Source organism: Polyodon spathula, chromosome 4 (assembly GCF_017654505.1).
Source record: "Polyodon spathula isolate WHYD16114869_AA chromosome 4, ASM1765450v1, whole genome shotgun sequence".
In the NCBI taxonomy this organism is placed as follows: Eukaryota; Metazoa; Chordata; class Actinopteri; order Acipenseriformes; family Polyodontidae; genus Polyodon; species Polyodon spathula.
This window is the reverse complement of record NC_054537.1, coordinates 40,918,863-40,934,198: the sequence shown is the minus strand read 5'-3', so window position 1 is coordinate 40,934,198 and position 15,336 is coordinate 40,918,863.

Here is a 15,336-nt window from a genome sequence, read left to right as displayed (position 1 = left end):
TTTTTGGTCTTTGTCATATTAATTGGTGTCTAATGTTAATTAAATGCTTGTATTTAACATTGCGTTATTAGTGTGGGTTGTTAATACTTTGGGAGCTGTTGAGGAATTTCAACTGGAATAGGGTTTTTACAGTATATTTATGTATAGTAAAAGATATGTCATATACATGGTACACATATATATATATATATATCCATATATATATATCATATATATAGATATATATATATGACTGTTTTCTTTGTGATGTAAACTGAAACAATTATCTTAACAGTACAGTGCATCCTTATAAGGTTATGACTCACACTTGCCCCATTATGCCACTGCACTAGCATTTGCATTCTCATTATGAGCCAGTCCAAACGATTGTGACTCCAGCGTTATAAAGGGGAAGCACTGTACATACATGGGTTGGACAAAGGAACCACTGAATAATGTGTTATGCACATGGAATTGCTGACACTGCAATGTCCTTGCAAGTCAGTTTTGTTCACAATGAGCAACACAGCAAACTTAAGTGACTGGTTGGCTTGAAAATTCCTTATCAGTAATTGCACAAAATTCTGGTATTTCACAGAGAGGACACGACAGGCCATATTTTCAAAGCATTTCCTTTAATCTTAACTGTTTTTAGTGGGGGTGGGGAATCATGTCAATGTTACAAAATGAAAAATGCTCAAAATGGACTGAGAGTACTTTACAGGCCTTATGAAGAACTGAGTTTGCTGTTTATTGTATTCCTCCAGAACAATTTAAACAACTTTAAGACTTGCCAAGTAAATGCAGTGCTGTCCTGGCTGCCCATAGTTGACCTAAACCCTACTGATAGCATTATGGGAAGTGTTTAAAAGAAAAAAAGTCATCCTGCTATGTTAATGTTCTTAAATAAGGTAGTGTAAAACGGGTTTTTCCTGAATGTGATGTTTGGTTTAGTCAGTAACTTAAACTGTGCTACATGTATTGCTACACCCTTCACCGTGAGAGGTACACTTTTTTTGCCATTGCTTTTGGAGCACACAAAGGTCCTTGCAACATCCCCTTTCTGGTAAGAACTGAATACTGTGAAGAAAAGGGTTTGATCTAATATGGCTTTGAGAATGCTGGTTTTAAAAAAATAATGTATCCTGCAACATCTTTGACCTATCATGGTGGGTCTATTCATTTAATTTAAATGGTAGTGGATCTAAATATCATCTTAATTGCTATCTTTAAAGTAGGATACACATAAATGCACATTTGTCAGGTGTTCAATTTGCACCCAAAGTGCCCTATTTTAACAATCTTAACAGTGTTAGTATTTCGATCCATTTGATCAATTAAATAGACCCCCACATGGAGGGTCGACAAAACATACAGTACAGCGTGTGTCATTGACCACCTTTGCTAACTTACTGAAATAATGTGTTTTTGTTTGTTTTCTTTAAAGTGACACCACAGTGGCTTTTCATGCCTTTTTATTTTACATATTTTGGGCTAAATACACCAGAAGCTAACATTGTATTGAACAATATCACACTACGAAAGGGAGGAGGTTTGTAGTAATTAGGGTACAGAAGGTAGAAATCAAAGTAAGGCACAGCCTAGATTTAGCATCTTTGTTGAAGTACCCTTCATATTTGATGAAAATCTTTTTTTTTTTTTTTTTTTTTAAATGAATTCAAAAAAGCAATTAATAATTTGGTATATTAGTATCCCAAGTATTGTTAATGTGTCATACTGCAAATGATTACAACAAATGTAACCACAAAACACTCAGATGATATTCAAACTTCAGCAAATGAATCATAAAATACAGCTGTGAACTGAATTCCAAAGTAATTTTTCAGTGTGGGGTGTCTATCACCTGGGAATGGAAAAGTAACTGCTTGTTCACAGTTTTGGTCTTGCATATTTGTGTGAGCCAAACGCTGGCCCACTCTGTACAGTACTTTGAAATCAGCCAACAATGATATCTTGGAGGAGCAGGAAAAACTACGGTGCCAGCTCTTATATCAAATTACTCTGGAATTCAATTCCAGGTTCTATCCGGAGCACCAAGACAGCCAATATTTTTAAGTCCAGAATTGTCTTTTAAATGCTACACACAGGATGCTATTATAAATTGGCTTTGTTGCCGCATTAAGTTTTCATTGGGGCTGACTGAGTTATCAGCAATGCACAGAGAATAAAAAAAGCTAAAACAAAACAAAACAGAAAGTTAGATAAATGTGCCACAGGAGTCTGTATTGTAATCTGGTGCTGGGTTGTGTCATTCCAGCTGTCAAGCACCCACCACATCTCATGTTAAATTGTTGGATTCTAGGCCACATTAATGTGACTGATAAGGAGTGAATCGGGTGGTCTTTCATTTACTGTGGTATTGAGTTGACACCTTGGTAATACATGAGCACAAAAGAAAAGCAGCAAAAGAAAACTTCCCTGGGGAATGTCATTGACTGAGTAGCAGGATGAAAATCCCCCAAAACATTTTAGATTACTAGACAGAGATAATGAAACTCGAGACTTTTAAAACTGTCTGGTCTGAAAGTGAAGGATTTTTCTATGACCCCCACCAGTCCATGACTTTACAGATTACTTTTAAAATACTATAAGCCCCAAGTTTAATCATGGCCTTACTGTAGTTATTTATAGCCTATTTATGGCCGGATACATTTGATTATATATATATATATATATATATATATATATAATATTATATATATATATATATTATATATATATATATATATATATATATATATATATATGCACTCAGATATACGACACTCAGATATACTGTGAGTCTATGTTTTATCAGTTCCTTGTATTAAGGAACATAATTCAATTCTTAGTTAAGAGTAAGAGTAAATATATATATATATAGATAATATATATTATAGCATATATATATATATATATATATATATATATATATATATATATATATATGTAACAAATGAATGCACTTACCTGTCCCACGTGATTTCCGACTCTTCACCAGTTTTCTGATACAAAGCCCATCTCTTCAATGTTACAATTATTTTTTCTCGCATGCGCGAATCAGTCTGTCTTTATTGCGCAGTTATACAATTTTTCCTCCAGTTTCAACTGACAGAAATGTAGCAATAACAAAGCGAACTGGAGCAGCTACGGTAATGTTAAACAGTTAATCATGAAACAGTTTTAGATACTGTGATGTATTTTTATAAATCTATAATCTTCAGTTACTTTCGTGCATTTTCATTTGCAAGTACTCTGACATTAGGGCCTTATCGAGCACTATATTCTGCAATTTTTAATACTGACTTTGGATACTGTTTTAATTCTGGAATTTTTGCACTGCCTTTTACATTTTATGCAGTTCTGTGCATGTATATTTTGATTTCTGTTTGCTGTTGGGTCATTAATGGGGAATTTTACATACTGCTGTAGTACATACCAGATTTAAAAGTATGTACTGTATGTCCACAGTCGTCTCTTTTGCCAAGTGATATTTTCAGAATCATTCTGAATTAAAATACTACTTCTGTTGAAAATATAGTACAGTACTAACGGGCCAAAATGAAATGCGTCACACTCTTTTAATCGTCGTTGAAGTCTAAATTGTACAGGGTCGGATATGTGAGTGCTGATTCAATATCATGGCCGTAGCCAGCTATGAGGCCCCCGAGGCACAGGTCTCGGTTAAAACCAACTAATACTTTTTTTTTTATTATTTAGGCTCTTACATGTTGCTTTGCTGCAAAAAAATGCATTTCATACCTTGTTATATGCATACATTAAAAGTCCCGCTGATATCTATAGCCACTGTGCTCTTCTTGTACTGTTATTGCAGACTACAGCTACACCGCATGGGGGTAGTGTGAATGGGCAAGTGTCTCTGATTTTTTCTTATGTCTGGCTATGGCCTTGTGTGTGTGTGTGTGTGTGTGTGTGTGTGTGTGTGTGTATATATATATATATATATATATATATATATATATATATATATATTGGTTTTATGTTGGGAAATATTTTTAAGAAAAATAAAAAACTTAAATATCTTGCTTGCATAAATATTCAACCCCTGTGCTGTGGAAGCTCCCAGTTTGCACCAATGAAAGAAATTGCCCTAACGAGGACACAATTACCTTACCATTGGCCTCCACCTGTGAACCATTAAAGTTGCTGTCACATTTTCTGGATAAAAACCCCACTGTTGAAGGATCATTGGTAAGGCTGTGAATCTGAAGGAAAATGAAGACCAAAGAGCATTCTACAGAAGTTAGAGATAAAGCAATACAAATGCATAGATTAGGGAAAGGGTACAAAATAATATCCAAGTGTTTGGATATCCCAGTGAGCACAGTTGGATCAATAATCAGGAAGTGGAAGCTGCATCACACCACCAAGGCACTGCCAAGAAAAGGCCGTTCCTCAAAACTCAGCACTCAAACAAGAAGGAGACTTGTGAGAGAAGCCACAGAGAGGCAAACAATCACTCTGAAGGAGCTACAGAGTTCAGTGGCTGGGAGTGGAGTAATGGTGCACCAGTCAATCATATCAAGAGCTCTGCATAACACTGGCCTGTATGGGAGGGTGGCAAGAAGCCGTCACTCAAAAAGTACCATCTGAAAGCACGTCTGGAGTTTGCCAGAAAGCATGAGAGTGACCCAGCTGTGATGTGGGAAAAGGTTTTGTGGTCAGATGAGACCAAGATAGAGCTTTTTGGCCAAAACTCAAAGCGCTATGTGTGGCGCATACCTAAAACTGCCCATGCCTCAAGACACACCATCCCTACAGTGAAGTGTGGTGGTGGCAGCATCATGCTGTGGGGATGCTTCTCATCAGGAGGGACTGGGCATCTTGTTACAATTGAAGAAAGAATAGATGGAGAAAAATACAGGAAAATACTGCAAGAGAATCTGCTTCAGTCCGTTAAAAAACTGAAGCTTGGGAGGAAATTTATCTTTCAGCAGGACAATGATCCCAAGCACAAGGTCAAAGCAACATTGGAGTGGCTCAAGAACAAAAAGGTGAATGTCCTACAGTGGCCCAGTCAAAGTCTTGATCTCAATCCTGTTGAGAATCTATGGCACTATTTGAAAATTGCGGTCCACAAGCGTCGTCCAACCAACTTGAACAACCTGGAGCAAATCTGCCAAGAAGAATGGGCTAAAATCACTCCGACACTGTGTGCAAAGCTGGTACATACTTACCCCAAAAGACTTAAAGCTGTTATTGCAGTGAAAGGTGGCTCTACCAAATATTAATGTGTGGGGCTTGAATACTTATGCAAGCAAGATATTTCAGTTTTTTATTTTTCTTAAAAATATTTCACAACATAAAACTGATGTCACCTTACAATAATTGATTTTGAGTTTAAGTGTTTTAAAAAAACATATTGAACAGAATGAAATTTCAATGTACCATTTGTAATTCAGTAATATGAAAGAATTGGTCAGGGGTCTGAATACTTTTGCAAGGCACTGTGTGTGTGTGTGTGTGTGTGTGTGTGTGTGTGTATATATATATATATATATATATATATATATATATATATATATATATATATATATATATATATATATGAAATCTAGCATGAGAATTGCCCTATCGCAATGCAGAAAATTAGCTTAACCCAAACTTGATCTGAAGAAGCGCATCTGAAAATGCAAGAGATTAACAGCAACGTCACAGTGTGTGTCAGTCTTCTAATTAAAGCTACAGTTCCACATTAGCTGTGCACTACACAACACAACAGAATACAATAGCATTTTTATTTAGCACATTTCATGGCAATGCCACCCCAAAGCACTTTACAATAAAAAAATATATATATATATATACAAATTACAATGTCATAACTAAAATAAAAAAAATAATAAAAAAAAAAAAACATGACTACAAACATTACAAAACATTTTACATAAAAAATCTCCCTATTACCAAAAGTTAGGAAAAACAAATGTATTTTTAGCAGTGCTCTACATTTCTCAAGAGAAGGAGAGTCTCTCACAACTAGTGACATCGAGTTCCAAAGTTTTGGAGCACCAGTGGAGAAACGCTGACCTCCCAGAGTGACACACCTGGTCAAATGATCAGCCAGCACCTCCCAGAGTGACACACCTGGTCAAGGGAACAGCCAGCAGCTTTGAGTTTGAAGAGAGCAGCAGACATGTAGGGATGCAGCAAGCCCAATAAATATTTAGGGCCAGTTTCCCAGACAGCCTTGAAGGTCAACAGAAGAATCTTAAAAATAACCTGATATTTGAAAAGTATCCAATGTAATTTCTAAGACAGGTGTAACATGTTCAGTTTGTTTTGTACTTGTCAGTATTCTTGCAGCAGCACCATTGTGGACCAGTTGCACAAGTCAGATTATTTTATTACTGTTAATATTTGTTAGAATTAAACAAATGTAGAATATTTAGGTTGCTATTTGATGTGTTATTTTTTTTCTGTTGTGTTGTGTAGTGCGCAGCTAATGTGGTAACTGCATCTTTAATTAGAAGACTGACACGCACTGTGACGTTGTTGCTCACTGCTTGTTTTAGGATGTGTCTTCGGGTAATCTTTTAATTTTATTATTTATTTATTAATTTAGTAGTCCGCAATTGATTTTTATCCCCTTTTACATTGTTTTAAGCTCAGCTCACCGCTACCAGTCTTGTGCTAACTCAGGCAAAGACACACTCCATCCTCCGAAATGTGTGCTGTCAACTGACTGCTTTTTTCACTCTGCAAGACTGCCATGCAGCTACCTCAGAGATACAGCATCAGTGGACAATGCACTGGGCAGCTTACAGGCAAGCCTGCAGGAGCCTGGCCAGCCTACAGGGGTCGCTGGTGCATGGTGAGCCGAGGCCCAACCTAAGCCCTCCCCACCCAGGTGACACTCTGCCAATTGTGCTCCGCCCCTTGGGAGCTCTCATCCACAGTCGGCTGTGGAAGTACCTGGCTTCGAACTGGTGACCTCCAGGCTATAGGGCACATCTTGCGCTCCACGCAGAGCGCCTTTACCATATGCGCCACTCGGGAGCTCTCGAATGAGCTTCTTCTGATCGGGTTCAGGTTAAGTGAATTTTCTGCATCGCGATGGGGTAATTCACAAGTCGACCCCACCCCGAGCACGAAAAGATTTCTGGGTTCTAAAATTTAATTAACACCAACCCGATGGGGTCGACCCGATCTAGATGGGGGTGTATTTGGTGTTGGGGTAAATTTTATGTACAGTCAAAAGCTTTTAACAAAGCAAAACTTTTTTTGTTGAGACCAAATTGTTAATAATGAAAAAAAAAAAAAACAATGTATGTGTAAAACTACAAATGTTAAACAATGATACTGGCTGTTAATGACCAGGTGGATAAGGTTTATTTATTGGTCTTTCAATTAACCAGTTTTTTAATGAGCAAAAACTTAAATATATATATATATATATATATATATATATATATTATATATATATATATAGTTTCAGAAATGTTGGCAATATTTATTACCTTAATATAGGGCTAGCCTTTCACAATAATTAATGACACATTATATCAATGAATGGCTGACATCTCAAGGAATGCTTCATCCTTTTTGTTGGTTTTTACTGCCTATTCCAGCAGATTACGTTCCCTGTCCATCCACACAAGAGGTTAATTCACTTCTTGATCACACTATTTCAGAGTGGACAGCTCAATCCCTCTTCCATCTCAGATTTGATTGTAATGGTATTGCCTTTTGTACCCTGGGAGGCCTCCAGCTGCATTCGGTACGCTTTATGACACTTAAATAGCCAGGCTACAATTTTTTCCATCTATTCAAAAAATACTGTTAATAACTCATATCGAATGGGACTTCTCTTTCAGCCTTGGCACTGAAGGATTTCAGTTTTTTTTTAATGGATGCATGAGGGCTACCTAGCCTTTGTAAAAAAAAAAAAAAGGGTTAATTAATCTGCTGAAATTTACAGCATTTCCTGTTACATTACACTCAGTGTGACAGTCCCTAAGAGATACAGATGCCATATTTACAACCTTGTTAAAGTATTCAGTAATGCGGTCTGCATATACTGACCTCCTCCTCTATCTAACTTTACAAGAATATCCATTCATCACCTGTGATGGATTTGTGTAATATATCTGAGCCATTTCATGAGGTCCCAGTAAATAATAAAATAATCATTTATTGATTATTCAAAAATGTAAGTAGTATTGTAATGACTTAGTACCAGACCTTAGGGTCTAAAATAAATAAGAGAGAGGCGGCAAACGTCACTGCTGAAGGGGCATGTAGAATATCTAAATTACCTTCTAACCATGGAGTCCGAGTGTAACTTAAAATGAAGCACAAGTGAACAACGAAAGTACCAGTGGGAAGTAAAGCAAATTAACCTTCAGATGAAAAGCAGAATGCACAGCACTAGTCTAAATAGCTGTCTAGGAAGAAACTTTATCAGGAAGAAAGAAATGCTGAAGGAGATGAACATTTCTGAAGAGGGTATTGGTAATACTCAATCATTCATAATCATACGGTCTCAATTCACAAAGCTTTAACTCTTTTAAAATAGTCTAATGTTCATAAAACTGTTTTAGACGGTTACAGGATTTTTTCATGAACATTGAATTCTTTTATTCATAAAATAAAGGGTAATATTACTCTAAATCATCATTAAACACACACACACATTTTAAAACAGTACATTGTCCGTATTTTAATGTCTGAAAAAGTACTTACAAATGTGTTTTATGAATGGAAGGTAGGTATAAGATGTGTCTTGTTTATATTTTTGTAAAATAGGTTATAGCAAGCATAATAACATTAATAGTGTTATTACGACAAAGTCATCTTTTGGTAACACTTTATTTACCTATATTTTATTAAAAGTTTATGGAAGGAAGGCTCACCAAAAATACATTTGAATGCAAGACACAATATTCTTATACTAATATTATATGGATGAATTATTCAAAGGGTAAACACTGTAGCACAATGTAAATATGCAGCATGTAATGACAATTAAAAATAAAGTAATCTAGTTTTTTTTAGGTTAACATGCCTAACCTTATCATTATAAAGCATCCCATTATAAGTGATTATAAACAATAACAAAAACCATGGCAAAAGTGTATAGTAACTGTTTTGCAAAAGCAAAGTAGCCCCATACAATTGATGAGATAGACATATAAAGACAGACAGACAGGTATAGAAAGAAAAATAGACCTGAAAAGACAAGCACGCAGACTATATCCATTATAACTGATTACAAACCATAGTAAAAAAAAAAGAAAAGGCACATGTGTATAATAATAGTTAATATTATTAGTTATAATTCTTGTTAATAGCATAATTAATGACATGTTTATATATTGTTTATAATCACTTGTAACAGATACCTAAACTAAAGTGTTACCCAACTTTTTCTCATGGTGCAGAGCAAGTTTGTATAGGTCTTTTTTTTTTCTATGGGAGAATTTATTCAGTTATTTGGCAGCAATAAAAATCATATTGCATCCACTGCTACTGCTCTGTCCTTCGGATCAGACGTAAAGCCGAGGTCCTATTGAGGTTCACCCCCTAATCTCTGTAAGTCACTTTGGATGAAACATCTGCTAAATGACTAATTAATAATACTGCTAATAATGGGAAATGGGTTATCTTAACCTCTTTGAAATAGGCACTTTCATGTCTCTCTATCATTATTAAATCGAATGTTCCCAAATAACCCAGTTATGTCCCTTTTCATCCAGAGCTCAGGAACCAGGCCTCATGCTCCTTTCTATTTTCAGTTCTGAAGCATCCTGCCTGAGACTCAGCCCACAGAAAACAGATGATATCTCCCAAACAATATTTTCTTAAAGAGTTCATATCCTTTTCTTGCAAACTCACTTTGATGTGCTAGGCTCGCTGGTTTTACTCCACCACACATGACTTACTGTAAGGCATTTTAGTATGGGAAAAACCCTGTCAAACCATACTTTCCCACTTGCGTGGAGGTGAATTATATACTTATTAAAATAAGTAGTTTAACCCTGTAATTCCAACCATAATGTTCACATTTGTACTAAACTATGATTCTTTGATGCATTATATTACATATTCTCATTGTTTAACCTTATGTGAACTCATCAAAGCCACACTTTGCTAGTTTTTTAGTTTTTTACACCACTTCAGTTTAAGCTGTAGGCCCACAAACATCATCCAGCTACTATCTGCAGAAGCTGGAGTTAAATTGTGTCTACTGCAGGTTAAAAAAAAAATGTAACCTTTTTTTTTTTTTTTTTACGCTGAAAGTAATAATTACAAAACCTATATTTTATTAAAAGTTTATTTATGGAAGGAGGGCTCACCAAAAATACATTTGAATGCAAGACACAATATTCTTATACTAATATTATATGGATGAATTATTCAAAGGGTAAACACTGTAGCACAGTGTAAATATCCAGCATGTAATGACAATTAAAAATAAGGTTAACATGCCTAACCTTATCTTTATAAAGTATCTCATGTGGACTTTCTGCAAATATATAACAATAGAAAAGTAAGCCCAACAGGGGTATATACAAGTACCCCTTAAATGGTGGTTTGAATATTAGTGTCTCAAGGAGAACAGAAATAGGGTTAAGAGAATAACTATTGAAAAATAGACAAACTATTCCTTTAGCTCAAGCAGAGCAAAATACATTTTGTTTTTGTTGTACAGCAAGATCCCACTTGTCCTTTCTCTGTGTAATATATACAGAACTTACATATGCTAAAGGAAATATGTTGTGGATCGAAGTCATTGTAACTATGTTCTGTATAATACAGTGATGATGTATGGATGTTGTAACTGTGAGAATGGAGCTGAAGACTAAGTAGCTCCTTCAGTGTGGTTTTATCCTGGGGTGAAGAAAAATATACGACTTAAACACCTCAGTAGAAAATATCTATTGACAAAGTGGTAGAAAGGTTAGCAAAATTGAAACATTTTTGCTTTGCTGTATTATGACCGATCCACAACAACTGAATCGCTGGCCAAAAATATGGAAACAGTTAAATGCCCTGTATATTGTCTATATAATCTAGACAGCATGTAACATGTTATACAGTTGGAATTAGGCATGCACCGAATCCAAGTCTTTGGGATTTGGCCAAATACTGAATCCATCTCAAAAGATTCATCCAAACACCAAACTGAATAGTGAATTGTCAAGAAAACTGAAGGAAACTGTTGAATGAAAAACAGACTGGCAGCTACTAGCAAGGGATGTGCACAATCCATAGTTTTGAGCCTTTTAGTTAATAATATTTTTATTACCAAATGTAAATATATCCCTGAATAACATGTTAGTTTGAAACTTACACAATTTACCGCGACCCTCCTCCTCCCACAACATAAATGTCAAAATACAAAACTGTTTACTTTACCTTTACAAGCAAGGAGAGCTGCATCTTTGCCATAACCCACTATTTTCTTTAATGACGTTTCAACCCGTGTTAACTGATCTGAGAGCTATGAGGAAAAAATTACCGTGAGTGACCTGAGTCTCCCTGCGAAATAAAACCCACGATTTGATTACCCTGTTGATTTAAATGCACCGTGTGTGTAACACATATCAAACAGGCTACAAAATAGTTTTAAAATTATTTTAATAAAACACAGCAGTTCCCAAATGGTTCAGCTTGTATTGGCACATTAAAATAACGTAAAATGTCATTTACTAAAGCATATTGTTCAACAATTTTGCACATTAGACTGTTGTAAACGTGTTTGACAAAGCATTTCAAAAATATATATATCTATATATCTATATATATATATAGTTATATATATATATATATATATATATATATATATATATATATTACTATGCACCAAGACAAAGCAACATAGAACAAAAGTCTACATCAGTTTGCTGTTACTATATATTACAAGTTTACTGCATAACTTTACTCCATGAAATGTGTGATGTGAATGAGCTGTGTTGCATACGGGCAGGGTATGTTTACATTTAGCAGCTGTGTGACGTGTTTAGTGTGGCATGCGCCACCAGTAATTTAGGAAGTTGAGAGCTGCGACATCGTTCATCAAACGTGTTCTTGTTCTTGAATACCTGTTATTAAATACAACCATTACATTGCCAATAGGATTTGTGTCTTTTATTTAAAGAACTGCACACATTGGAGGGATGTATTAAAATGGATGTGTGTTTAGGCAGATTTAGGATTCGGATTCGGTTCACTACTTGTATCTTACACTTTTGCAATGGTTTTGCAATTTCTATTTTATTTATTCTTTAAAGAATCAGCTACCTGCTGGCTTCATTTTAGAATACATTTTAGACACACATTATTTGTAGGACGCTGCCAGAAGGGGGAACCACATCACTAAATATCTGAATAGCTAGTCTCTCAGACCATTAATTAATCTTAATAATAAAAAGAGTTATAACACCATTATTGACACCATTTCTACTAAAAATAGAGGTAGGACAATATGATTGTCTCATTATTATTCCTGAAAATATAAATCCCATGACCCTGTCCTTTTTATTTTGACAGTAGTTTACAATAAGCTTTTATGTGCTGCACTAGTTAAGGAGGGGATATGTTAATATTTCATATCGCGTGCATCATAACTAAAAGCAAATTGCATTTAAACAAGTTGACTTTGTAAGAATGACAGTACAGAAACGTTCCAATTTTAACTTGACCTAACTGTGGTCATCTAAGATTACAACAGATGTAACTGGAGCATTCTATTGGTCATCTCTGTGTTTTATATATCTCCAAAGATGGTTAAATGTTGTTAAATGTTTCTATTTTTCCTCACAGCACAAAAGGGATTCCTTAATGCGCTGTACTAAAGTTGTGCCAACATGCTGTCGCTACAACTAATTAAATTAAATTTTTTTCAAACTATGTAACTTAATGCTTGCATATTGCATAATTCATATGTATAAAAATGTACAGTATAAACAGATTAACCTGTTTTGACATTACTATTAAGAGATGTTTGTTTTGAAATTCCTGAGAATGTACTTTTCGCAATCATTGGGAAGCACTGATATAGGGTTTTTTTTTTTTGTATTTATTTATTTTTATTGGCCCTTGCATTATTTGTTTTGATAATAATCATTAACAAAATATAAAACAAAATATGGTATGATGACATCACAAATTTAGAAAAAGAACATTCTATTTTGGTTTCAGAGACTCCAATTTCTCTCTCATGAGAATGTAATGGAGCAAGCAAATATCATGCATATTTCTCAAGCAATAGGAAGTGTGAGGCCATGGTCCGACTAACAAATGTGGATAAATTACCTTCTCACACTAAAGACTGTACCAAGCAATTATTTTTTATTATAATAAAATAATATATATATATATATATATATATATATATATAATTCTATATATATATATATAATATATATATATATATATATATATTTAGCTCAAAGAGCCAGCTGCCCAACGTTTCGATCTGTTGTACATATCTTTCTCAAGGGAGCCTGTGTTTAAATCAATGTTTGATGGCATGACAACTACTTGTTATTGTTTATATTCAAATCCATGATTTATTCTTACATGATGTAATGGTGTTCTATATGTGACATCACTTTTACTTATATCTTTAAATCTATATTAATTCTAATTAACATTATTTTACATAAACATATTTATATTATCATGCAATGCTGGCTCTGAGGATCAGCCTTGATATGGTCTCCCCAACGCATCAGCATGCATAACTTTTGAATTAATCTTGTTTATTTAATTTTTTTTAACTTTTATATATTTATTGGAATTAATTAGTTCATTCTTTTCTGTTGAGTCCCGCTGGCATAATTGTGTTCAGTCTATTTATCCATTTACTTTCTTTTATTCTTCTATATGTCACATTATCTAATTTTAGCTGTTCTAATACTACAAATTTTACATCAATTATGTCATGTCCTTGACTGGTGAAGTGCTGTACTATTGGTTCATTTTTTTATTTCTAATTAATGAAAGGTGGTTCTGAATTATTGTATATAAAGTTGTTCCAGTCTCTCCAACATATTTTATTTCATCACATTTTTCACAGGCTATTCCATAAACAACATTGCTATTTTTACAGTAGGTATTAATTTTAGTGGATATGTGGTGTTCTTATGTTTAATTATATTCTACTTTTGTCCATGTATTTACAAACTTTACATGTACTAGTGTAAGTATTTGTAGAACCTATTCTGTCAGTTATTCTTTTATGTTTACTGTGAACTAGAATATCACCTAAATTAGCTTCTCTTTTGAATACTACAACTGGGGCCTTAAGAAACACTTTTTTCATTTTTTCTAAATTATGTAGAATACGCAAGTGTTCTTATATAGATAGATAGATAGATAGATAGATAGAGATAGATAGAGAGATAGATAGATAGATAGATAGATAGATAAACATTAAGTATGTATTAATTTGTTTATTATTATGTATTCCAGTTTGGTGGAGCTAAGCAAATGCTTTCGCTCAGCATTTAATAAATAAACAGAACAGAAAATAAAAAGGTTGTAACAAACAAAAATACAAGGACATGGCACATTCGCCAAAACAAAAGAGATAAACAAAACGGACTAACACTACACAAAACACGGTGAGCAGATATTTTAAATACGATTATTCCTATCACAATTATTACCTCCGTCTCCAATCCCGTTCTCCACTCACCAAACACACAACCCCGAGTGAGTGAAAACATGCTGCTTTTATGCAGCTGTACCGAGACTCGACTGCTAATCAATCATTAAATTGGAGTCACGGTACAACTGCACGTGAATTAATAAAGTGCAATTCCCTGTGTTCACATATTTCTTTTTACTTGCACGTGAGGTGCTTTACAATCCCGTGCCTAAATACAATTATACATTTTTAAACACATGTGAAACACAGACCCATTTATATCCCGTTTACCAATGCCTACAACCAACATTTTAACACACCACATGCAACATATACAGAAAAAACACACAGGGGCGGACACTTTGTCACAGTCTGCCAACAATGATCTAATTGTCTTGCAAAGATCAGTATAGGCAATAATGGATACTACTCTCCATTAATTTCTCAAATGAAATATTTATAAATAAAATAATAGTTCTTCATTCCATGATTATCAACAATAATGAAACATTATCGGCTTATATCCATTAATTTCTTGATATTATATCGGAAATAATCGGCTTATCCAATATTGAATATTTATAAATGTGTATATATATATATATATATATATATATATATTATATATATATATTATATATATACTATACTTATATGTACAGAATACATGAATAGAAATAAAATCATACATTTTTAGTACCAGAGAATCTTGGTCTCTTGAGCTTCGACAAAAAAAA